This window comes from Lontra canadensis, unplaced genomic scaffold (assembly GCF_010015895.1).
Source record: "Lontra canadensis isolate GAN:19392208 unplaced genomic scaffold, GSC_riverotter_1.0 scaffold13, whole genome shotgun sequence".
NCBI lineage: Eukaryota > Metazoa > Chordata > Mammalia > Carnivora > Mustelidae > Lontra > Lontra canadensis.
The window spans coordinates 14,837,594-14,864,547 of record NW_022631007.1 but is presented as its reverse complement, the minus strand read 5'-3'; the positions used below and the strand labels follow the sequence as shown (position 1 = coordinate 14,864,547).

Here is a 26,954-nt window from a genome sequence, read left to right as displayed (position 1 = left end):
AACTAAACTCTATTTTTGAACATTAGAATATGTATGGTGCAAAAATCACAATTATATACAAAATTATACTCAAACAACCTATCTTCCATCCCTTCTCTCTACCCCATTCTTACCCAATCCCCAAAGGTCACCACTTTGACTAACTTCTACTTTGCCATTTCTGTCCCTCCTTTTGCACAATATGCAAATATAATCATCTATTCTTATTCTTCCTTTCTGACAGTCTTTTGCACCTGAGATATCCTCACCCAATCTGGAAATCATATCATATCAACTCTTAAAGATCTTCCCCATTACTTATTTTATTGATGCACACTACTCTGTTGCTTATCAAGCCATCCCATCTCATTGTCTCCTTCATGCAGAATTCCCACCAAATATCAACTGGGGAGGAGAACATGGGACTTTATGAAGTTGTGGAAAGGGGAAATTAGAAGGGAAACCAGAAATAAAGGCAGGTCAGATCCAGATCATAACTTGATGTCTACCTATGATAGAATTCAACACAGCATGTTCAGATCATAACTTGATGTATCCCTGTGGAAAGACGGTTTCAGCAGGACAAAAAGGAGAAGGGGCCCCCTAACTTCCAAGCAGCAGGGTTTTTTTGTAGGCTCAGAAGCTGTCCAGATAGCTGCCAGAAATGAGTAGAGGGGTTTCATGGGCTATGCCAGAGTCATGGTCTTACTTAGCCGATCAATCAATGCATAGAGCACAGTGTGTATCAGGTACCAAGTCAGTTCCACAAATCAGAATGTTAAGGTAGGATTGCACACACATATGGCCAGTGACTGGCAAAATGACACTTATAAAACCAGCCTTGAACTCAAGAGCAGGGATTCTCAACTTGAGTATCTGTGAACCCTCTGAAATCCCTTGCAAAAGGTGTGCTTGGATATTTGTGGAGGGAGTAGGCAGAGTTTTCATCAGGTTTTGAAAGGAGTTTGTGACTCAAAACATTTTAGAAGTTAAGAAACATGGATGTGGGGGCCAGTAAACTAATGGCGAGGCAGATGGCTGTGGTCATGGCATTGATTGTAGGTAGCCAGTGCAATCAGGGAGAATGACCTTCCTGGGCTTCATCTGCTATAACCATGGGTGCTCTTTGCCAACATTATCTCATGCATCCTTATAACAGTGCTTTTAATTAGCCCTGTCCCAGAGGGATCAATAACAACCCCAAGGCCATGACATTGGCAAGTAATAAAGCTGGGATTTGAGCCCACACCTGCCTTATTCCAGAGGTCACATGCTGAAGCCAGCATCAGATGTCTTCTCACCAGTATGGCCTTGGCCGACACATCTAGTCCTTACTAGATGGACCTTATTTACAGACCAAGTGGGAACACTACCAGAGAAGAGTGGCCACCTGGTGTGAATGCTCATAACCCCATCACTGCAAAGACCAATCAGATGTTCTTTCAGACTCACCTGTCCTCATAACCCCAGCCAACCGAGCCCCCTGCAGCCTCCCCCTGCCAGCACTCATATTACAGTACTTCTGCATGCTAAGGAGGCTTCTCTGTCCTCAGCCCACCTGGCCCCAGGTGGGCAACTCTGCTACAGCTCTGCTCTGGCCAGCTCCAGCTCCTGGGGCCAAGTCACCACCTTTAGCCACCTCAGGAATCTGGGTCCCCATGTAGGTCTGCATTCTGCTTCCCTTGCTCTCTGCCCAAGCCACCCACCTGGACTGACTCCTGCCTGCTGGTTCAGTCCCAGGAAGCTCCAGCCTCTCCATCTGCTGGCCCGAATTTGCACCCTAGTCCAGAGTCTTGCCACAATACACACACCCTCGCCAGCATTGACTCCACCAGACCCTGCTGCCCTCTGGACACATCGTGCTTCCTTCCAGATGGAATTCCTCCCAGAGCCTCCAGCTGGCTCTGCTGTTCTCACCAGCACCTGCAGGTTAGATACATCGTGTCCTTAAAGGTCGTGAAATGAGCTCTTCTTACAGAAATGCATCATGTTAGCAATCAAGAAATTAATGCCAAAAGCTGAATTAGGCTTTATTATTATTTTTAAGTTCATTCTAAAAACCTTGTGTCATAGGCCTACGTTGTTAAAAGCTCTCCATCCTGCAGAGGAGAGAGTGGCATATCCGTGCACTGCAGGACTGCCCAGCGCGCCCAGAGCTCCTTGCTGATGTCAGTAGGAAATATCGATACTGAGGTGCCCAGTGGGAATACAACTGATATCAAATGGAAAGAATCCACTTATTTGAAATTATAGCAAAATGTTGTAATTCCACTTTCATTGGACTGCATTTTTCTTGAAATTGGTTTTTTTCCATGGCTTTTCTCTGGTGGGAAGTTAGGAATATTTTCCAATATTTAATAAGGAATCATCCCCTTCTTAGAGACATCCTTGTGTTTCAAATCCGGTGTTTGTCCTCAATTGAACAGATGGGATTTTCCATTAGATCCTGTAGAGAAAACTTGGAATCTGTGTGTCTATAATGAATCCTGAAATCCTACCTCTCCTGATAACACTGCCACTCAGCTATGTGGTTAGCAAACACATTTATAGCCTTTAGCATGCCCCAGGCATGGTTCTAAACACTGTAAATAGTAAATCCTACATCCCTATATACAGAGGCATGGTTCCATAGAGTTAAGTCTGCGAAGATGAGGTTCTACGTGTCCTTTAAAATTTTCTAGAACTAAAATTTTCTTAATTTTATGCTATCTCAAGGGAAAAAAAAAGATGTGTACAATGCTATGGTGAGAAGTTAACAGGATGGGAAAGGGGGAGTGACAGGTGACAGCTAATGACTTTCTTCTGGCGGTGATGAGAACATTTTGGAGTCAGAGTGGTGACATTTGCACGGCTTTGTGAATATTATAAAAACGCACACACAGTTGATTTGTATAGTTGGAAAGGGTACATTTTCTAGAACGTGAATTGTATCTGGATTTAAAAAAAAAAAAAGACAGGATAAGAAGAGAAGGAAAACACCAGTTCCCCTCCTTTCCATGGTTCTCATTGCTCACGCTCCAAACTGGCCATGAGTTCTTCCCGTCTCGCCTGGGACTCAGATGGACTCAGAAGGAAGAAATGATAAAATTGAAGAAAGAGAAAAAAGAAGGTATGACAATGTTGCAAGAGTAACCAGAACGACCATCACCTCTTGGAATTGGGGAACGTTTGAACAGAATGTGAACATCCAGGTCCCTCTGCCTGGCCCCAAGCCCTGCCTTGCAGATTTGCATTCAGCAGCCTTCACCAGGTTGCTGCCAAGCCCGGCTGATGGATCTGCCTGGGTGCTGGAGTGAGGCAGTGAGGACAGGCAAGAGACAAGCAGATAAACAGAACAGTGTCCACACCCTGAGATGCATGACCTTCAGGAGGAGAAAAGTGGGGAGGGGGGAGCCCAACACAGGAGACACTGCTGAGACAGAGGCAGAGCTCAGAGTGGAAGGACTAATGGGTTCTGCTGGGGACTCAGGAAATCTTTCCAAACCAGGTGCATTTGAGCAGAGTCTTGAAGGATGATTAGAAGTCCACCAGGAGGAGGACAGATGGACCTAGGCAGAGGGCGCACTGGAGAACAGGGGTCATAAATGACGGTGTAAGTAGAACATCAATGTACGGTGGTGGAAGAGGTTGGAAAGGACAAGCTGAGAAGGACTCGTGCACCATGCTGGGAAGGGGATCCAACTGAAGGCTTTCAGAAGGTTGGTCTGAGAATAGCCACACAGGAGGTGGCACAGATACGGGTCCAAGGAAGAGAGAACAAGATGCAAAGGGAGAAGACTCAGTCCGGGTCACTTCTGGGACTTCTGGCTTCATGACAGGAATCCCTTTTTGGAAACACTGAGTTCCCCATGGCCATGGAGACATCCTGAGTCATGTGTGGGACTGGAGCTCAGGTGACAGGAAAGCCTGCTCAGAAACAGTGGGGTTCAGCCTTCCTGGAGAACAGGGGCTGTGGTGAGGAGAGTAGAAAGAGAGCTCAGGACGGACCCTTGGGGGATGGAGAGAAGAGGACAGTCCACAAAGGAACTAAGAACAGGAGAAGGAACATACCCAGGCAATGAGGACAGGTAGAGAAGTGGCGGGAGGGAAGGCCCTGAAAGTGGTCATCCAGAAAGGCAGAGCTCCAAGGAGGTCACATCAAATGTGATGGCGAGGTGGTCTTGTCTAGGCTGAACGCTGTCCCCATTGCTAAGACCAGATCTCACCCTGTGTGTTTCCAAATACACTATGACTCCTCCTAGAAAAAGAGCTCAGCTTCTCCTTCCTCAGGGGAAAGGATGAGGCCCAGACAGACTCCTCACCTGTCAAACATGGGCCCTGAGCCAGGGACGGACACCACACTCCCCCCCCACACGTTTGCTCCCTTCCTTCTGCTCACCTTGCCCAGAGTATATGTTCTTGAGCCAAGCTTATGCTCCTGACTCCAGCTGCGGAGGACACCCTGGAATGGAGAGCTGTCATGCCAAGTGGCTCACGGCCACAGAGAAGCCTCTTACAGATAGCATTCTGCATGGGCCTGAGCGGCCTCCCCAGCACACTCACAGAAAATGCTTTCTGGGGGCCTTTTGTAAATGCAGGATTTTCTGCGTCTGGCAAAGGATCTGTTGATCTAAAAAAAAATGAGCCATCGCATGAGAATGAGAAATGTATGTGGTTACATGATACGGATAATGTAGCCATCACATGCACACACGCACGCGAGCCGTGACCTTCCAGCTACTCCTTGCTAAGCTCCAGCGGCGGACTCTGCAGCTCTGGCCTGGATTCTTACTCTTCGAGGCTCCCAGGATCCCAGGCCATCTGAGCCAAAATCATTCTGATTTAAAGCCTCATTTACTATTTGAACAAATTGGTTAGACTTCATTCTGAAGCTTTAATCAGATCCCCCACTTAAATGCATCCTTTATCCGAAGGTTTCTACAAGGCTCAAATCTGCCAGAGAACTTTCCAAAATGGAGGTCTCCTGCCTGCCCTGTGGGCTCAGGAGCGATGGGTGGTTGGAAGGACCAGCACCTTTGCAGCTCCTTTCTCTCAGTGTCTGCCATGCAAAAGGGGAGGCAGCTCCAGTCCCCCTTGAGAGCTCCCACTGAACCAGCTTCTTCAGGGGAGCAGACCGTGGACACTGGTCCCTGGTTCTAGGGCGCTCCCGTGACCTGAGCATGGACGATCAACTTCACCTAGGCTACCCCAGGAGCTCTCAAAGACTCCCAGCAAGCATGTGACATCCAGAAGATTCTGACTCAGTTCGTCTGGTGGAATTCTGGAGACCAGTTTTATTTTTAAATAAGTGGCCCATTTGTCCATCCAGGTGATACTCTGGTACAAGGTGTCCAGGAAAAGTGGTTGTGACCCCAGCCATTACGCTGGCCTTGTCTGGGGCCCCAGCACCTCCTCTATCACATCAGCAAGATGGAAACTGACATCAGGGTGCTGGTGTGATGCACAGTTTCCAACCACCTGCCAGTCTGGGGGCTGAAACCATTACTGTGGGAATCCACACATACCCCACAAAGAGCTGACATGACTTGTCCAACACCCCCAAAGTGTTTACAATGAAATAGTAAAATAGTGAAATCATTGAAAATCATTGAAAATAATTTTCTCCTTCCTGGCTCGGAAGGTCAGCGGCCTGGTGGAGATTCCTGAGATTCTGAGGGAGCGACATCCAGAAGCAAAAACCAGAAGGGGAGCCCCAGCGGCGCCGCGAAGCCCCAGGCAGGCGGCAAACCACTTCCTTGGGAGCAGAGGGCTGAACAGACTGGGTGGATTCACACAACAGATATTTTTTTCTCACACAGTTCTGGAAGCCGGAAGTCCGAAATCAGGTGTTGGCAGGGTCATGCTCTCTAGGGTCATGGGGACAATCCTCCATGTGTCTTTTTGACCTAGGGAGGCTCCGGACATTCCCTGGCTTGCAGCTGCCTCCCTCCTACCTCTCCACATGGTCTTCTTCTCTGCACATCCATTTGTCCTCTCCTTTTCCCATAAAGACACCAGTCCTAGGGTTTAGGGCCCACCCTCATGCGGAATAACCTCTTCTCAAGATCCTAAAGTAATCGTGTCTGCAAAGAACCTAATTTCAAATAAGGCCACGTTCCCTGGGTGGGAAGGTGGCCAGGGGTTTGGATACAGGTGTATTTTTTGGCAGGGTCGGGCAGAGGCACTATTCAACCAGCTGTGGGGGCGGTGGGGGTTATGATCATGCTACCCCTATTTTAGAGATGAAGACATGAGAGGAAAACCTCAGTAGCTGATACGGGCACCCACCTGGCAAGAAGCAAGCTCAGAGCAGTGGTGTGTGCGAGTGTGAGTGTGTGTGAGTTCTGGAGAAAGAGAGAGATGGCTTTGATTTCTGATTCTACCCCAGAGCAAAACGGAATACCCAGAAATGGCCATGGTGTTGAGGCTTCTAGAACTGGGGCGCTTAGGTCTTAACTGTCTATCCCTAGCCATAGTGTGGCCCATGGTAGGCAGCTGCCCACCCAACCCGGGTCTGTGCCGCTGGCATGAGAGACAGCCACCGTGCAATGGAAGGACATGGTTTCAACAAACACGGTCGCTGGCTTTTCTCCCTGAGTAAGCAGGGACGCTTCCCATGCTAATTAACAAAGACTCACTGGCAAGGGTCTCACCTGGGGCTCACGAGGCAGCCTTAATTTATGAGGATTGATCATAAATCCTGATTTAATGGGACTCATTCCTCAGCTTGTGGGGAATATGTCAGCTGTCATGAGCACCCGGGGGCTCCGCTCTCCTCCTCCGGTGAGTTGAGCCTGATGCTCGGTGAGGAGGAGCCTGAATCAACCTCTGGAAAAATTACAGAAATCCAGGAAGAGACATCTGTGATTCCAGACCATTGATCCAAGACTGAAGGAATGACAGCCGAAAACATGGCCGGGACAGGACGCTGCCTCAGCCTACGCTTGCCACTGACTTAGAGGAAGAGGGAGGGGGCGGGGAGAGGACAATACGGAAAGTTAATTAACCTGCCAAGTGGATAATCCGTCACCTGCATTTCAGAGCCTAGCAGAGAATGGCGCAGGAACAAAGGAGAGGGGTCCCTAGAGCCGAGAGCACGTAGAAGCCGTGCCCTGGACGTGCGAACTCAAGACCTGAGAAATCAGGAGGCCAGCTGGAGGTCCAGGCTCCCGACCCAGCTCAGTCCATCATGCCAGAAAAAGAGGCTTCCCATTTTGTGAGCTGCCTAGATGCCCCCGTGACTATGACCAACACCAGCTAGGACTGGTTTTTTTCCACCAGTGGAAAAAAAACTGGGTGGGTGGGCTCAAATTGCCGTAGCAAGGGGGTCAGGGAAAGTTGGTCAGGCAAAGGGGTGTCAAATAGGACCTAGGGGTCAATGAAAGGGGTACAGCTTCTTCTGCCAAGACACCCAAGCACAAGGAAGCAAAGAGCCCAGAAACTGGTTTATAACGCATTAGAGCTAGTCTCTAATCCTACTACATGAATGTTCCAGAAACATAAAGACACTAGAATGATATTTACCTGCAACATCTAATATTGTTGGTGTGGTTGCCTATTTGTAAAGCTTGTCAGCTGGCCAACACTCAGGCCCCAGGAAACCCGCTCCTGACCAGCTCCTATGGGTGTGTCCTAGGACCGTCTCTCCCGGGCCCTCACCCAGCTCCCCACCACACACAGACAGATGACCCACAGATTCTAATCTCCATCCCAGATCTGGCCACACGTGTCTGACTCTGTAGATGGAGCTGATCCCCTTCTGCTTCCTGTCACCTGGAAACGTGTCCCTGCGGTCCCTGGCAGGGCGAGCAGACCTACCTTCTATCCAGCCCAGGGGAAGGGACCACCACTGCCCCTCAGGTCTCAGGCTGGCCCCGTCTCCACTTAATCCCGTTTGTCTTCCCTTCTTAATGTCTTGACTCATTTGATCCTTTTCTCCCAATTGCCCTGTCCCGGCTAAGGTCCTCCCCTGCCTCTGGTGGAGCCTGAGATGATCAGCTCCTCACGGCCCTCCCAACACCTGCTTCCACCAGGGCCAGCCACGCAGCTCCCTGAGCGCCCTCCACCACCTCTCAGCCTACACAAGGAGGCCCAAGTCCTGGAGTGACCTGCCGGCCTTCCACAGTCCCACGTCCCCACTGCCACATCAACACTATGCCCTAGAAATGCAAAGCCAGCCCAGTGCCAGTCCAGTGCCCGTCCATGTGCTGAGCCCCCAGGCCACACCCCTCCTCACCATGAGCCTGACCATCCTTTAGAAACCCTTTCCAACAAGGTGTCCATATAGCCTCCTCTGACAGTTCCCACCTCACAGCGTCAGTTCATTCCCGCCGCTCTCTGCCCTTCGTGCCCCTCCCCCTCTCAAGCCTGTCACGGGCCATGCCCCGCCCCACCATAGCTGTCTGCATGCCTCCGTCCCTTCCATACCATGGCTGGGAACTCCTCGAGGGGCACCTGTCTCATGCCTTTCCAAATCCCAGAGCCCACTGTTCTGCTTGTCATGGGTGTGTGGGTCACAGCCCCCTGCCCCGCCTCAGGAACACGCTGTGCCGACAGTACTGACCTTAGACATGATGCGACAAGAAGGGTGTTTCAGCTCTGTGGGCTCCCTCCAAACCCCACAACCCCGGTCAAGCCATGAGAACAGCAGACCAACCCAAACTGATGGACGGATGCGCCACAAACACCTGACAGCCCTCTTTGTATCCCCACCCCACCCCCCCGCCCAGGCAGAAGTCGACAGCACGGAGACAACATCCACGGTGAGCCTGGACCCTTGGTCTGTGGCCACGAGGGATTTCTGTACTTTGGGGCGAGCTGGCGATGAGGACTCAGGCTCAGGGTGGAGGCCATGAAGGCGCAGCCACCCGCCACCTCCTGCCCGGGCCCCACCAGTCTGCAGCCTGAAGGCACGTGGCCGGTTCAGGAATGACTCCTGGAAAGCCACTCCCCACCTAAAATCACCATGTGCTCAACCTCTGTCCTTAGGAAGAAACCCAGAGTCTGTGCTCAGGTCCAGAAGACTGGTTGGTGTGGCCCCTCTGCTACACCGTCCTCACCGTGGGCAGCCACACTGCACCCCTTCCACCTTTCCGCCACCACCTTCTCTGCCTCGTTGGCTTGGCCTCACCCAGGCCCATGTGCCCTCTCGGACTCTTGAGTCTCCCTCTTGAATCCCCCTCGGAGCAGCCGCCCTGGCCCCCAGGAAACGAGCGTCCCTCCAGCGGGGGCTTCATCACAACACCAATGGTCATCCCCGGTTATGAGGTCTTGCCTGTGGACCACTGCGCCCATTGAACCCCGGGCCCTGGGCAGACAGGGGTTGCAGGCGGTCCAGGCAGATCCAGGGCCCAGCAGCCCCTCACTGAGGGAATGGAGGCAGGAGCCTGCCTGTGGCTCGGCGTCCCGGAAAGATCGTGTAGACTCTGGTGCCGCATACACAGGGATCTGAAGCAGGTCCTAGTGAAAGCCCATTGACAGACAGCAGAGCCTCCGTCCCCGTAAATCTGCCGATAAAGACACCCCCTGGGAAGGCCATCAGGATCCCACAAGACAGCACATTGGAGGAGCCAAGGGCCTTGTCTGGCACGGAGTATGATGGTCATTATCCCCTCATTTTTTTAAAGATATGGGCAAGCCAACAGTGTGTGTTGTTTAAATCCCTTCCCAACCCGATTTCATTGCTGTCACTCTCCCGCCCCCATGAAAGGGCTTCGTGTTTTATCTCCACCTGAGGCTGCCAGAAACAGCCCATTTAAAAAAAAAAAAAATGTTAACTTTCTACTTTTCCCACATATCCTGAGTTCCAAAAAGATATCATAAGAATATGTTTGGAAGCAAATGTTTCTTTTTCCGCTGTTAGAAAATAAAAGGTAAATGGTAAAACTACCCTGAGGTGAAGGACACCCCCTTTGGGGACATTGCCCAGGCAAGTGGTGGTCAGAGGAAGGAGCACGAGAGGAAGTGGATCAGAACAGACAACAGAAGGGGAGAAAACAAAACCACGAAGATCAGCCTTCCATCTCGCCTTTGTCTGTCTTTTTTTTTTTTTTTTTTTTTTTTTTTTTTTTTGTCAGAGACAGAGATCACAAGTAGGCAGAGAGGCAGGCAGAGAGAGAGAGGGGGAAGCAGGCTTCCCGCCGAGCAGAGAGCCTGATGGAGCCAGATGTGGGACTTGATCCCAGAACCCTGAGATCATGACCTGAGCTGAAGGCAGAGGCTTAACCCACTGAGCCACCCAGGCACCCCACACCTTTGCTTTTAAACTTCCCGGTCAGGGACTCCTGGGTGGCTCAGTTGTTAAGCATCTGCCTTTGGCACAAGTCATAAACCCAGGGTCCTGGGATCAAGTCCCACATCTAGCTCCATGCTCAGCAGGGAAACTGCTTCTCTCTCTGCCTGCCACTTCCCCTGCTTGTACTCATTCTCTCTCTGACAAATAAACAAATCTTTAAAAAAAATAAATAAATAAACTTACCCTGGTCAAATTATAAAAAGAAAAAAATCCTTTCCTTAGTGATAATGATTACCCTGACCCCAAAAATGACGTGAAATGATGGGAAAGGGGTGATTTACTGTAGCAAAGACAAACTCCCATCAGGGAAAACAACGTGCAGAAAGGCAAAGAGACTGAGATCTCCCGAAACAATGAGCAATAGAGGTGAGACCTTGAATAGGGACCCCGGGCCTGGCACCACCTTGCCCAGCAAGGAAGGTAGAGTCACACAGCAGTTTGCCCCAGAAAAGGACGCAGGAAGTGGAGAGAACAGAGCTGAGCGGGAGAGACGAGTCACGGCTCTGTGTTGGGGTGCTAGAGAGTTTGGGATGGATTGTTGGGATGTGAGGGGGCGTTGTGATAGCGATAAAGAAACATCTGGCGACCTCCTTCTCTATTAGGGTCAGATCCCCCCTGCAATGCAGTGTGAGCTGACCGGCCCATGGCATTCTATGGGTTCATTGCCATGACCAGCCACTAATCCAAGCCAAGCCTGAAACTGTTTTTTTCTGAGCAGAGCGGGGTGCAGATCATGGGAGCAGAAGGAACATTGAGGTCCTTGTTTCTAACCCCAAGGCTCGGGAGCTCAGGGCCAGAGCCTCGGGCCCCCAAGCACACTGGGCCAGGCCCCGCAGACAGACCCTGCTGCCTGACTTCTGAACTCAGAGGGTCAAAGAAGGAATCACTCCACTTGCTCTGCCCAGAGCCGCTGGCTTAGCAAAATACCTAAGAGAGGGTTTTCACCACCGAGTCCACTACAAAGCCCATCCCTGATTCCATCAAAACAGCTTTCTGTCAGGTCTGGGTCCCCAGAAAATGCACCACTGCCAAGCTGAAGGTCAGGCTGGGGACCCCAGCCCCTGGACTCTGGGAAAGGCAGGCAGGACCGCGGGGGACATGGGTACACCCAGCTCCATAGGTGGTTAGAACAAGCTAACTTGGGCAGGCTCAGCAGAGCAGACCCGGATCCAGCCAAAACACCCCAACTTCTCTGTGAGGCTGAGTTTTGTAGGTCGAATGGTGACCCCCCCCAAATACTGTGTCTACATGCTGTAATCAGAATGAGACCGAATTTGGGAAGGGGTCTTTGCAGCTTCCCTGGGGCCCTGTTCCTGCAGACACTGATTCCCTTCACCTCCTGCTCGCAGGAAGACCCCCTCGGCTACACCCAGACACTGGGGGTTTGAAGCCTCCCTACCCACTCCAGATTGGGGACTACCAATATCCTGGCCAGCCCGAGGCTGCGGGGGTTCCCGGGACACAAGGACATAGGGTTCAGCACTGAACCAAGCAAGCAAACCGAGACAAACTCTCCACCCTCCCTGTACCATTCTTAGGGGGTCCAGACTCCCAGTCTGCCCAGAGAGTCACCTGCTCTGGGTCACCCAGACAACCTGACCCACAAGACACAAGCCCTCACTGGGGGTCACCTGCTGCTGTCTCCCTGGACACCCACACCCCATAACAAACATTGGTGGCATCAAGAGGACAGAGGTAAAAAAGGCAGCCAGCTTTTCCTCTGCACTCATCTGGAGACTTCTGTTTTCTGGGGTCCCACCCAACACCGTTATCTTCTTATTGACATTGGTTCGTGGTAGCCACCAGCTGCCAGTCAGCACAGGGAAAGCCCTGGACACAGATGCTGCTCCCAATGACTTTCCCACCAATGTCCCCTGAATGTGGCATTGGGGACAAGACCAGCACCTGCTTTGCACAATCCTGCCTCCTTCACGGGGGAGTGGGCAGACCCGCTCTAAGGGTGGAGAGTTACAGACATGTAGGTGTGGGGAGTGTACAAGGAGAGCCACACCCGGAGGGACCACGGGCCAAGGAAGATCTGAACCATCCCTCCCCCTGATCCCAGCACCGTAAGCCTGTCCCCAGGGTGGCTTGCCCCAATTCCCATCATATGACACCAGTTCCCTCTCCTCAGCAAACGAGCACACACTTGTTTTACCCTGGCCACACCCCTCAAGCTAAGGGTTTACCTCCCTGGACCCTCCGTGGAGATAGGATCTACACCCTTAGTCACCCCTTGGCCTCCAGGGTTCCTTAGCAAGCATGGACCCTGACAGCCACTTCTCCCTGGATTTGTGGCTGGAGGTCCCTGTCTTTCTGGAGAAGTGCCGTTAGCCCATCCTAAGGCAGCTTTTGGGTCTGAACGTGGAACCTCACATTAGGCTGGAGAAACCCTTGCCCTGTGCCCCCTTCTCACTGAGACCCCCAGGCCACCCTAAGGGACAAAGAGGACGGAATGGGGGCTCAAAGTGCATCCAGGTAAATGCTCAAGTTCTACAGACAGGAAAACAGAGTGAAAACTGATAGATGCCGTTCACGTCAAGTGGCCCAGTCACCCTACTCTCAAACATGCCACCCCGTTGAGGAATAACCTAGGATCCTTGGCATTTGTGGGTTCCAAGGTCGAGGTTTGACCAGCCTACACAAGAAGGAATCTGTCACCTTGCCAAGCATCCGTCCACCCCTGGCAGTGGGAGCTGGTGGCCAAGGTCCTCCTTTGGCGGGCAATGGGTCTGATCTCAGGTGACTGCAGCCCTAGGGTGGCTTAGTCCCCTCCCGGCTCACAGGCCGTAGCCCTGGGGGAGCAGGCTTGGTTGCTGGGATGCTCCTGGGGAGCATGGGAGACGTCAGAGCATTGGGGACGTCACGCCTCGCAAGTGCAGAGCATCAGCCCCACTCTTGCACCCATTTTGCAGATGAGAAAGCTTGAGACTCAAAGGTGTGAAATCACTTTATCAAGTTTTATCACCCAGTAGGGGCGGCTTCATACTTGGGTGTCCTGACTCCTATTCCAGAACTTGCTTGATGATCTAACAAATGTTCTTCCCAAGCAGACGTGAGCTAGGCCCAGGTTCCGGGGTGGGGGGCACGACAATGAGCAAGAGGAGCGGAAGCTCCTGCTCTTGGAGGCTCCCGTCTCGGTCGGGAGGAGGGGCACTGACTGGACATGAGACAGCAGGTCGGGCAGGGGTAACAAGACATCGGGCAGGTGCAGGACATCCAGGAAGATGCCTCATCTGCTACCTGGAAGGTCTCAAACATTCCTTAAGCAGAGAGAAGCTTGCACTGACCCCCAAAAATCTGACGTAGGATTGCAAAAAGTAGAACTAATCTAAACAGTTCTCCAGCTGAAATAGGAGAATGGTCCTGTTGGTGCCCCTTCCTTGTCCTCTAGCCCATCCCTCACCCCCAGCCTCTGAGGCCCATCTGGGGAACATGAGGATATGTGGACCCTAGAGGGAAATTCAGTCCCATGGCTGGAACTCTTCTCAGCTTGGGCTCTGGTATCCTCCACAGCACCCCCAGCACCAGCTGCCCACTGAGAGCCTGGCCAGGCGGAACTGGGAGGCCAGAGGTGCCTGAGACCCTACCCCGTGCAGGCCGGCCTTCAGATGCTGGCCAGATTCCCTAAGTGAGACCATCGCAGCTGTCCCCCTCCCACCTTTTCACCCACTCCAGGTGCTTTTGTGTTAAGGAGCTGAGATCCTGGCACCCCAGAGGGAAAGGGCCACCTCCAGGGTGCTTTCCTGGAAACTGATGGTGGTGACAAATGGCCCTCAGTCTAGAAGGCTCCACTGCCCATAATGGTGTGCACCCAGGCCAGGCCACATTAGCAGGGTCCTGAGAAGGGGGTGCTGCCCAGACCGCCTCCCCCAGCCTCTATTGGCCAGACAAGGAACAACGAGGTAGGCAGGGATGGTTTCTGAGCAATGGGGAGCAGGGTCCCTCGGGACACACAGGAAGCCTTGGATTCTGCATTCGCTGGAAGGGCCCCGAGAGCTCCCCCGCTCTGTCTTCCCCACACGTGCCCACCACCAAGAAGAAGCCCACCCTCCCTGACGGCCCACCCTGCCTGCATCTGCTCACTCTTAGGTTTTTGTAAACGTCCCTAACCCATGGGGCAGGCTTCTCTCACCTCCTCTGCCCTCCTGCCTCCAGGCTGTACTATTCACCGCCCACTCCTTTCTGGGCTTGCACGAAGTGCTCACTTGAGAACAGGAGCTGAATTGGATTAAGAAGATGGAAACAGTTACAGGGAAATCAGCATCAGGAAGCCTGGTCCCAACCACGCTGCTTTCCAGCTACGAACAAACGGGGAGGCTGCCGTCGACAGCCCCAGGGTTAGGGAGGCAGAAAGCCAAGCAAGGCGCCCGTGTCTCTGCCTGCACAGGGGATGCTCATGCCGGGACCCCAGCTGCCTGGTTGGCCTTGTTTCTCCTGATGGGATGGGGTGTCACCCCTCTCGGTGACCCCACTCACCCAGGCTCACAGGCCACTTCCTGCCGCACACCCCCAATTCCGGCAACTGGGACCTCCACGTGGCATGATTCCGGGGCACTTTTCGTGTCATGGGGTAATGGTGGCACCTGAGAGTGGGTTTGTGTTTGCCTCCCCATGATGCCCCAATCACCCCCCACCTGGGTCCCGTAATGGCAAGAATCCCATCTTATTCTCCTTGTGCCCCAATACCTACCTGTGCTTGGCACACGGTGGGAGCTCAGCAGGGCTCACCCTGGACCCCTGGCGCCAACATTTCTATTGTGGAACTCCTCTGACTTCTGCCAGGAGCCACCAGCCCCAGGCTGCCTCCTCTGAGAACTTATGGATCTCCCTGAGGACAGAGGGCGGTGGTTGCCTTCACTCTGCGCTTAAGAGCTCCGTCAGAGTCTGGGACAGTGAGCTGTGGAATAGCGTAGCAACATCCTAGGGGCACGTCAAGCCCTAGACTCCCAGTCCTGAGCTCAGCACCCACAAATCCACCACAGTCCCTCCTCACCCCATACATACAGTAGCTAATAAGGCAAAGACACCAAATGGAATAAAAAAATATATATTAAAATAGGAACGTTTCTGAGGCCAAAACCACCCAGAGTAAGTTTAAGATAAAGCTGGAGAGCACGTCCGAGGTTTCCAGTTCTGGCAGACAGAATTGCCACGGGTCAAGAAGGGTTCAACTTTAGACACGAGGAGGCAACCAGCGCACGGTGCCACCCCCGTCTCCTCCTCCCCAGCTGGCCCCGGGTGGTTTCCAAGTCCTCAGCCTCCCACTTCTCCTCCAGAAACTGCTCCCCAACCCACACCTGGCAGGCCAGTAGCAGCCTCCAGGGCAGTATTCCCAAGGTTTCCCACGTCCAGGGGATGTGGAGTGACTGACTCTCAAGGCTGGGAGCTCAACCCCATTTCAAGCACATCTCTACACAGTCCAAGATAAGTGGGTGAACACCTCCCCTTGGATGCCTCCTTTGACTGGGACCTCATCACCACTAATTCATATTAGCCACTGATGACCCAGGACCTCTCTACACTGAGCCAACCTCTGGCTTCCCGCCCTGGACCCCCTCATCTGGGAGCACACAGAATGAGTCGAACCCACATCCACACATACTGCCTTCAGGCTGCTCTCTCATCCCCTGACCAGTGCTGCCCATCCAGCTTGGCACGCTGGGCCTGTCCCCTGCCCTCTTCACGTCCAGCCTAGGACCCAGAGCCACCCTGCAGATGCGATCTGAGCCGCACATGGCTCCGGGGAGTCCGTGCCTCGACGTGATGGGCTATTTCCGTCTGGAGGCCTGGGGACATCGGAGCTGCCACTCCGATGTCCTGACTTGCTCTATATTTACCACCTGGTGCCCCTCACATCACTTTCAGATGAGCGGCTTGGAAACCAGCTCTCCCAGCTGTCCTTACCCAGCTGGGCTTTTCTGGGCCTTAGCCTAAGACTTTGAAATAACCCCTGTTGCCTATTTCTCAAGATATCCGAGTATCTTATAATGAAGACACATGCAGGCCAAACGGAGAAGCTGGCCATGTCTAAAGGAAAGACACCGCCAATCCCTCCAACTCCTGGAAATGAGATGCTCAGTACATTTGAGCAAGCTTTTGCACAGAGCCTCCTAGAAGACTGTGAAAGAAAAGGAAGCATGACAGGTTTCCTCTGGCAGCTAAAATGAGGCCTCGTGGGCCTTGAATCAAGACCCACTTTTTCGTGGCAGGAATTTGGAGAGAAGTCTGTGTCACCTATCTGCTGATGTGAGCACCATTAGGTCACATCATGGGGGAAATCGGTCACAGCGGGGTTCTCCATGGTGGCGCTTCTCCTAATCAGATGAAGGGAGGAGAAGCCATCTGGCGCTCATGCTGGGATGCAGAGGCAGCCCCCACGAGGCTGCATTTCAACAGTTCAGAGAACTGTGTGGTCCAGCCGGCCGGGATGTTCTGGACCCGGAGACGCCTCAGCAAACTGAATGTCTGGAACAGCCCGTGTCACGGGAGAGGGTACGCAGGTGGTTGCTTGAGTTTGCACCCTGTGACGCCAGCAGCAGGTTGGAGCAGAGGGGAATGGGGCAGGGTCAGAGGGCACCACGTGCGTGACTTGGACCAGGAGACGCGGGCGGGTTCTGCGCCCCAGCCGGAGCAGCCTCCCACTGCTGGGCATCTCTGCGGCCAAGCACAAAGCCCACGCCATGGAGGGCGAGCCATAGGGACAGAGAGGTGCCTCGAGGGGCCAGGGAGGGAGGCCCAGGCACCCGTCCCACACTGGGAACTGGCTGCCACTGAGCACACATGCTCCAGGCCAGCCCTGCAGCCCACCAGGCGGAGGCGTCCGGGCCCACGAACACCCCTCAGACCACGTTGGAACATGGATTTGATCCTAGCTCATCAGAGACACCCGTTTCCAACCTTTCTGCCTGGCTTCCACTGCTTTAGTCACAGTTTTCCTTTCTAGTTTGTTTCTCATTTGCTTTTCTGAGTATCATTTCCTACTTATTTGTATTGTTTTTAGTCCTAGTTTACAAGTAATGTAAATGGGAAGCAGGGTGAGGAGCGTCTCCACACTCAGCCCCTGGACAGCCTTCCGTCCCCCTCCTCCCAGGATAAAGCCTCCAGCACCTCCCAGGGTGGGTCCCCATGACCCTGAACTGCCCTTCTAGACACGCCATGACTCCGCTCTGTGAGAGGACATGGGTCCTGCTGGGGCTCGGGCACTTCCCGTCCTTGATCCTCAGCCCCCCAGTCTCTGAGAGGGAACCAGGTTCCACCTGGTGTCCACCTGTGAGCTCAGGGACATGTGTCAGTCCTCATGAAAACCTCCAGCCAGCGAGCTGCAGGCGGCCCCTGTGGCTAGAACTGCCCTCACACTGAACCATCTCCCGGCCTCATCCATGCATAGGCGCACCTGCTGGGTGCTGAGCAGCACAAGGCAGAAAGAGCATGCATTTCGGACTTGGATTCTCAAAGCAGCATGTCCCCTTCGGCCGCCTCCCCTTGTGCTCTCAGGCAATACCACTGTCTGAACCCCACTCCCCATCTGTGGTTGGAGGTGCCATCTGTTCCCACTTGCAGCAGAATGAGATCCACCTGTGAACATCCTGTCACGAGCCCTCTCAGGCTACATGCAGGAGGGGACACCCGTCATCACAACTGGATATCTAAAACAGGCTGCTTCCCATCCCTGCTGAGGGTGTCCTCCTGGGGTGGCCAATGATGCCCCAGGGGAAAGAGCTCAGCTGGATGCACAGGAAAACGGAGGACACTTCCCCACTCTTCCTGACCAGCGATGGCCGCGACCTCCTAGGGGCTGTTCTTGCCCAGGCCTCTGAGCTCCGGCAGTGGGTGGGTGAGGGGCACCATGTCCCTGGGAGGAGCTGTGAGGATGTAGGGAAGGGAGAAGGTCACAAAATCCAGCCCTGAAATATAAAGGCCATAGGACTATCAGAATGAACCTATGGCTGGTCAGAAGAGAAGGGAAAGATTCAAGAGAGGCCTTGGCCTCCATGTCGGGTAGAAGAGAGGACAGAGTGGCCAGAAGTGGGGGGCGTGGAACCCAGCATCATCAAGTCCCCGTGAGGCAAGCAGAGGCCCATTTCACATGGCCGGGGCCAACACCTTGACCCACCTTCGGACCTTCAGACCTCTTACCGCTCTCTCTTCTTCCTTCGGAGAAGGGGAGTGCTCCCACCAGTCTCACTTGGTCACCTCTCTGCCCATCTTCAGAGGGTCCCATCACTCCTCTGGTAAGACCCACGGCTGTGCTGTCCCCTGTGGCTCACCCCACCCCACCCCTCCTGCCAGCCCCGACGTTATTGGTGCCGCTCCAATCTCCTACATGACTCCCTGCCCTCTGCAGCCCCTTCCTCTGGACCCTCACCCACCCCACCAGAGCCTCTTGGAGTGGTCCTCCGAGCTTACACCAGATCCTTTCCCCCTCAACCCTGCTCCTCTCCTGTGTCCCTGAGATGATGGCAAAGCTCTCCACCTGTCTCAGAAATCATGGTGCACAGGCAGGGCCCATGTCTAGCCCTCCCTCCCCATGATGCTTGTCAGTGGCCACCACAACCAAGAGCCACAGTGGGCATCAACATTAGGCACGACAGTTCCCTCAGTCCAGGGGGCTGAGCGTCCCAGCGCCAGAGTGCTAGGGGGCTTAGGTTTCCCCAGAGGCTCTGCGGCTTGCAGGGACCATCTTCCCTCTGCGACTATGCCCTAATCTCCTCCTCTTACAAGGACACCAGGCAGGTTGAATCAGGACCCACGCCAAAGACCCCGTTGTGCCTTAATGACCTCATTATTAAGGTCAGCAAAGACGGTCACATTCTGAGGTACTGGGGGTTATGGCTTCAACATCCAAACGAAGGGGGGACACAGTGTAGCCCAGATCATACCCTCTAAATAGACACCTCCAGCGCCCGTCCTCTCCCTCCTCCCTCTGCAGAACGGCAATCCTCCAAGCACTGCCCAACGGTGGGAGCACCGCTCTGTGGACTTCCCAGCCTCCAGGCTCCCCTGTCCCTAATTCACCGGTCAAGCTGCCCCCAGCCAGTCTGCTGTTTAAATACCTTTGCTACTACACTTGCAGGAAGCAAACACTTACAGCTCTTCCCCATCTGCCCCAGCTGTCTTTCCCCTCACCCTGCCCACCGGGCACCCTAAATGGACACGTGACCAGACTTTGGGGCTGGGGCAGGGGCAGCCCCGGCCTTCCCACTGGGCCCAAGGCTCCCCTCGTCACTTACTTCTTTCCTGGAAAAACCAATCACCTCCCTTCCTTTAAGACCCCACCAAATGCCCCTCCGCCCGAGGCCTCCTGCCCTTCCCAGGGCCGATGGTCCCCCCATGCTCCGTGCGCCCAAGACACTTTACACAGACCTCATCCCCCATGGAGCCTGAGCGAGGCACTTTGCAGGGTCCTCCCCCAGCAGCTTGGCCAACAGAGGCCAGGCCCTGTTCATCTTAGTGCCGGCCCACGGCAGACACCTCAGGCCCTGGGTCAGCGAATGAAGGACGGATTCAGTGAGCAAACCTGCCGCCTGGGGTCCCTCCTGCTAAAGAATAAACAGAGGCTTACACAGAGCTTATTTTGCACTAACTTACAGGGGCCGGAAAATAAATAACTTGCTCAGAAGTCTAAGAAATCCAATCTCAAAGCCCTTCGCGGGGGAGAGAACACGTGCATGTGACCGACCGCGCACTGGAATTTCAGGAGCCCTGGGTTTCACAGCACCAGCGGCCCGTGGGAGCCCGAAGCCCCGCAGCCTTCTGCAGGGACGGCGCTACCATTCGTCTCTCTCCGCCTGCCTCGGGATCGGCTTCGGCTGGACGTCTCACTCCGCGTTTACTTTGCAAGCAAACGTGATTAAACGTGAAGGCCTCCAGCAGCAACAGTGAATCATCGGTCTGCGAGACGAGCGAGCAGAAAAGACAGCGAGGAACACCGCTGGCCCCGCAAGGCCCCGGGTTGGCCCTTCCGTCCGCTGCGAGTCTGGGGTTAGAGCTGGAACGCGGGGATATTCTGGGTCTGTCTCAGAAGCAGGAAAGCCTCCAAGAGGGGGAATGGTTTCTGAATAATAAAGAGTCTGCTGGTTGGCGTGGAATCTGTTCCTTGGTTTACAGGAATGAATGCTTGGGGCTGAGTCTCTCGTCTTCTCCTGCAGAAAGTGGGACAGAACCCAAAGCCTTCAACCTCGCAGGCTTCTCCCCTCTGCCTGCCAAATCCCCATCAGTATTCCCTCCACGGGTTTCACCTTTTCTCTGGGTGCAGTGCAACCTTGCACAAAGCCCGTGCTCCAAAGGCGGCCCCAAGACTCTGAAAAAGAGCAGGTGGAGGGGCCGGCCTCTCTTGGGGCCCAGTTCCCATTTCTGGCACAGGTCAGGCCCAGCCCCTGTCCCAGATTCCCACGGGGATTTACAGGCCCAGCTCAGGGACAACGAGGACCCAGGGGCACCAGCACTGCGCCTTCTGTCATAAGAAAGATTCTTTTCATGTATTCCTTCATTAAAAAAATACTTGAGGACCTACTTGGCACGAGGTGCTGTATCCACAGTCTGAGGCACCAAGCGTACCCCAGTGGACAAGTCAGGCCAAACCCTGAGCTTTCTCCAGCCTAGCCACCTCCTTCCCCTTCTGACACCCACCCCAGCCCTGGACTGCAGGTCTCCATGTGATCAGGGACCCTCTGTCCACAGCTTCTTTCCTCCACCTCCCCCACTAGCTCAGTTTCTCCAAACACAAAGGGCTTCCAATAATGCATCCCCAAACTCACCGTCTCCTGCCTGCCAGCAAGTTGATGACATACCACCACCCCACCCGAACCCACTGCCGGGGAAATCAGCCATGTCCTACTCCCTGTGATCTGTGACCATCCCTCGAGATGGAGGGATTCTCCTGGATTGTCTGGGTGGGCCTTCAATCTCCAACCAAGATGGGGAGGGGATCAGGTCATGAGGGGGAAGCCCCTGGGAGTGGGATCAGTGCCCTGGTGGGAGCACCGTGGGCCCACAAGCTAGACCAGAATTGTCGCAAATAGATGTGTGATGATCACAGGACTGCCGGTCTTACTTATAGCCCCTGGAAGACCTCTGGTGATCTCGCAGGGAGAGAGGAGACACACAGACACCAGGGGGTTGGCGGGGGGCTGCCGTGCGACAAGGGAGGCTGGCATCTCCAAGCTGATGAGCTCCAAGGGTGGCCGGCAGCCCCCAGAAGCTGAAGGACGCATGCAGGCCTTTGCCCTGCAGGTTTCAGGGACCATGGGCCCCGCGACACCTGGGTCCAGACTTCTGGCCTCCAGACTGTAGACAACATGTTTTCTTGTGTGAAGGTGCCCAGCCCATGCCTCACTGTTGCTGCAGCCCTTGGAGACCAACCTGCGGTCCTTCCTTCCCCCTTCCTTCCCTCCTCAGGTGGTGAAGGCGGGGACCCGGGCTACACAAGTCCTCGGATCATGGGCTTGGCACTCACATACCCTCAGGAGCCAGGAGCAGCCCCAGAGCCAGCCACGCGATCTGTGGAGCCCAGCACAAAACCAGCTCACGGGTTCACTTGTCCAAAAGTGTTCTCTCTGCCTCTTCCCTCTCTCTCGACCTATCCTGGTGGGCTTTACTTGCTATTTATGTCCCTCTCACTTGGGCACAGGAATACGTGTCGGGGAACTGCAGGCTTGCACGGGCATCGGGCCCAGCTGCACGACCACCCAGGCCTCGGCAGGGGGTGCAGCACCGTGGAGGTGCCTGAGCCAGATGGGTGGGAATTGGGGGCTCAGGGAGGTGCAAGGGGCACATGCTCCATCGTCCCATCAGACTGTGCTGACAAAACACAGATCCAGGGGTAAAATAGGATTTCCAGAGGGCAAAGGCAGAATGGGCAGGCCCTTCCAAGCATACGCCCTGTGACCTGTGATGGGGTGGGTGCCATCCCTGATCACACCAACCCAAGACCACTCAGAAGGACAGGAACATCTAAGGAACCTGTTATGAGCCCAGCTCGGCAACTTAAAACCCGTATCTCCCATTTTTGCCAGGTCCTGGGGTAACTATTCCTTTTCCCAGATGAGCACGGTGAGTCTCCCAGCAGAGAAGTTACGGCAAGCCCTTCCCAGATGCTGGCATTGTCTTTCCTTAAATGCTCGGTTCCCGTGACAGCCAAGCCACCAGCCAGCCCGCACAGTGATGGAGGAGAAAGTGACTTATTTCCAGAGAAGGTTTGGGGCAATTTACACCAAGAAAGATGCAATAAATCCAAAAACCACTGAAGCATAAAATAAAAGACAGTCAAGGAATAAGGTGGAGAGGCAAATATTCTCACCAGAAAACCTCGGCAGAGAGGGAACACCCCGGTGGCTACAGAGAGCTCGGCTCCAGGGTGCTCGGCTCCCCTGCACCTCCAGGACATGAGGATCCCCCAGCCCTCATTTTCTGGGAAATGCCCATCTGCCAAGACAGAGAACGTTTCTCCTACGGCAGAGCCGCAGAGAGAATGTGCCGCCTGCATGTCCATGGCATGGGCACAGAACAGCGGGATGGATTTCTAGAACTGGGGGACAGCAGTTTTCCAGAACCATGGAGAAGCTCCCAGTATGGCCATTTCATAAAATCAAGCCCTTGGGGGGCCCTTTGGGAGGACTCGTGAGACTGCCCTGCACATTCTCTGTCAGTGGAGAGGAGATGGAGACGCCAGGAGCGATCATGGGCTGAGTGATGACCCCGTGGACAGGGAGTGCCCCTTCTCCCCATTGCTCCCACATAGACCCATGCACACAATACCTCCAGACCCCAAAAATCTATTTTCAGCACACCAAGTGGTTTTAAAATCCTCCCAATAATATTCCCTTCTTTGAAAAGATGGTGGGTTTTGTTGCTGTTGCAATAAGGGCGTGCTGCTGACATAATTCCTTTTTTTTTTGGCCAGGTAAAATGCGGCATGAGATGTTCATTTGGTGGCCTTGGCAAATGCCAACCTTGGAGAGGCTCCTAGAGAAGAAAACCACCCCAGCAGATGGTGTGAAAGACTCATATATTGCAGGCAAGCGTGAAGGGACAGCTGCAGCGGGTTGGGTCAGGAGAGCTCGTGGCCTCCCTCCAGGCTTGAAGCACTCTGGGTGGCTGGAGCAAGAGACAGGCAGGCCCGGCGGGGACTGCACATACAGCCGGATCCCCGGCACGACCCCTCCCCGTGCCCACGGACCAGCGGGGCACCCACACGCAAGCCCAGCCTCCTCGTCTGTAGATCAGACTGGAATGGTTAGAAGGCTCTGAGAATAAGCATCAAGTACCCCACCCAGAGATGGAAACACATTCTCTTGGCTATGTCTTCCCACCCTGCCCAGTTCAGTTTGCCCACCACCATACACCCACCAGCATGCACCCCGCAAGGCAGACAGAGCTCTGGATACCCTTTCAAGGAGGCATCGAGGCAACAATAAGCTCTTTGCAGGTGCATCTCAGCCCAGGGTCTCCTGACTCCTTCACAGGACTGTCCCTGGTCCCTGCAGGGAGAAACTGCTGATCTCCTTGCTCTTAGTAATCAGCTCAGAAGACAAGTAGGGAACCTTGACCAACTAGAAAACATGACTGTGGGTCTTGCTGCTTTTCCTTGAATCTCACTGTGCCATGAGCACGGGCAGAGATGGTGAAGGGCCTCCCTTTATGGGCAAGGGCTGGGCAGATCCACTTCTGAGCAAGGCACATGTGGACACACAGCCCAGGTTCCGTGTCCTGTGGCCCTCCTATGAGGACAGCAGTGCCAAGAAGAGGCTGCCCCTTTGGAGAGCTGGGACAGAGTTCCATCAGGCAAAACAAGCTCTTTCTTGCTCTACAACCCAGGGGAAGGGAGAGTTAGAAGGCCAGGGCACAGTTGTTCGGAAGTGTGGAATAGGGAGCTTCTGCGGGTTCCAGAACCCCAGGCTTCTGATCCAGGTATGGGGAGCAGAGGGCAGAGACCAGGAGGGGCGAGCAGAAGGCAGCACCCCATTTGAATCATGCTGAATAAGGCCTGCCGGAGGTCAAGAAGGAGCCCTGGGGTGAACGGCACTGAGGATTCGGGCTACCCAAGGACTTCCTATGGGAGCCACGTGTGGACACAGGACTAAACCTCCCTGAGGGGAAGGGGAGGCACGGAGGCAACAATTGGGTTTTGGTTTTTGTTTTTGTTTCAATCTATGAAACTGTTCCATGAGCCTGGGAGCCTCTGGGTATGCTTCGAGAGATCTGGACATTTCCAGGACCCACAAAACCTTATTTGCAGACTTGCCCCATGCCGGTCTAGGTCCCGTGCAGACAGGTGGCAGGTGAGCCATCCCTGAGCTCCTGTGCACAAGGCCACTCACAGCAGAAACCTGTTGGGAGCCCCCGAACTGTCCTTCCAAAAGATAAAAAAGAAAACTGGAACTTGAGTAAAGAAAGACCATTGGCGGCTTTCCTTGGAGTAAACTGCTCACCTCATCTCTACAGGGCCTCCCGTTCCAGGCCAGCCCCTCAGCACGCATGTCTGAGAAACCCATGCCATGTCCAGGTGCTGGGGCCAGTGAAGAGGGGAATGGGGTTCAAGCCTGCCCCCAGGGAACACACAATCTAACACGGCAGGAGAACCCCAGCTGGTGGCCGTCACAGTCAGACCCTGGGTTAAGTAGCAGTGAGCTCAATCCTATGTGCGTCGAAGGCCAGACTTGAACACGATCAGTAGGCAACAGCCAAGCCGTCTGGTCCCTGGTCTCCGCCCCCACATGACCCAATGGGAGACCCCCCGCAAATGTCCGCCTTCCTTAGTGCTGGACCCCTTGAACCTAGGTGGCTGACAAGTTTCTCCTTCAGGGCCAAACCCAGCTGATCAGCAGAGCGACAGTGGTCACTGTGTTAGAAGGATTTGAAGCCAAGCCTGCAAGTCTCCGTGCAGGAGGGAAGCGAGGTGGGTGAGCCACGCCCACCGCCAAAGGTGCGAGGAAGGCCACACGTTTGTCCCCCACTTACAGATACTTCACTTCCCCAGCTCCACCCAAAAAAGAGCCTCTCTAACCTGACACCGCCATGCCCTTGAAAGCAGGGCAACCTGATCCATCCCTCCCGACTCTCCGCTGGGTCTGAGTGTGCAAGAGGAGGCCTGCAGGCCCCTGGGTACCACTCGCCCGAGACTGTCAGCAGAGTACATTTGGACATGATTAGTTCGCTCAAGCCGTCCACCACCAAGAAACAGGCTAGAAGGTTTGCGCTGATGCCTAATCGCTACTGACACTGAAGGTAATGAGCACGTAATGTTGAGTGGCTGGCCTGGGACTTGGCTGAGCTGACGACACAAGACCAAAGCATCAGGAAAGGTTATTTCCAAAGGGCTGGTAGGTGTCACTGAACTTGCACAGCCTCTCACCTGCGTTTGAACCAAGTCCAGTACCAAAAGCTCACCATCAACCTGATGTTGTTTTATTAAAGCCTTTGTGGGACCACAGCACCAGAGGACTGCTCTGTTGAGAAACCCTAACACTGAGTCTGGGACGGAGAACACCAGCGTCTGAGGGTACACATCCCCCTGGGTGGTTTCCCCACTGTCCCTCCAGTGAGGCTTTCTGATTGCTGCTGGCCTGGCTCCTCTCTGCCCAAAGCATGGCTTTCCTCCTTGTCTCTTTCCTGTCAAGATGGACGTGTCCATGGAACCCTACTTTCCAGGCGCTGCTGTGGCTGCCAGCAGCTTGTATCTCAGTGGTCTGAAGAAAGCCCCAGGACCTCGTCTTTCTAAATCTTCCCCTTTAAGACCACAGGTGGCCCATGCCTTCCACTCATGTACCTTCTGGGTGCGTTCTGTTTGTAAGAACATGACATTTGCTCTGGGGCACTAATTTCCAGAATAAATGTGTATGCTAGAGGGCTAAATCTCGTGTTCCCGAATAGCCCCAAACAGGCACCGTGAAGAGGGCAAGCCGCCAAGCTGTGTTCTCACATGTCATGGGCCAGTAAAAGAGGGGCCACCACAGAAGAAGCCGGCCCCTCTCCCATCTGACATCGTGCATGTTAATACATAAAGCACGTGGAAAAACTCCTGCCCATAAGCGCCCTGTAAATCCTCACCTTCACCAGCTAGCAGCAAACCCCCCTTTCTGATTCATCCTAAGTCACATCCAAAAGAAAACCCAGCCCACTCTACCAGAAAGAAAAGAAGGTCTTGGAATGAAGCAGACCCATGCTCCGAGGCTAAGCGCATCACCCCAGGCACGCTGGCAGAAGCAATCAGGGCGTGCCATCTTGCAGAGTGGTCACCCCGTGAGCTACAGCTATTATCCTCAGGGCACTGGTGGCACCTAAGGAACAGGACCTTCTCCCACGGATCTTTCCCACCTGCAGTCAGGGCCCCATTCTTGTTTAGTAACATCTCATTAAGGAGCTGTCTTTGAAAACCTTCATTTTATTTCTACAATCAGCATTACATAAACAAATGGGGCAGAGGGGTGATGGCTTTCCTTTCCATTGTTTTTCATTTTTCCATGTCTTTCTCTCTTCTAAAAGATTTTATTTATTTAGAGAGAGAGAGAGGCAAAGTGAGAGGGAAGGCACAGGGGCAGAGGGAGAGGGAGAAGCAGATCCCACGCTGAGCAGGGAGCCCAACTCGGGGCTTGATCCCAGGACCCTGAGATCAGGACCTGAGCTGAAGGCAGACGCTTAACCGACTGAGCCACCCAAGTGCCCCTTGGGTGCTTTTGTTATCATAAGATCTGAGCTTGTA

At 54.0% G+C, this 26,954-nt stretch overlaps 1 long non-coding RNA gene across 1 annotated transcript; it reads right to left on the bottom strand.

Moving 5' to 3' along the window:
- Positions 1-476: 476 nt before the first annotated feature.
- On the bottom strand, positions 477-19,655 carry LOC116867967. The gene is made up of 4 exons (XR_004382702.1): positions 19,619-19,655; positions 4,358-4,588; positions 1,686-1,902; positions 477-537 (listed from the first exon to the last, which is right to left on the bottom strand). It is a non-coding gene; the product is annotated as an uncharacterized LOC116867967 (long non-coding RNA).
- Positions 19,656-26,954: the final 7,299 nt, after the last annotated feature.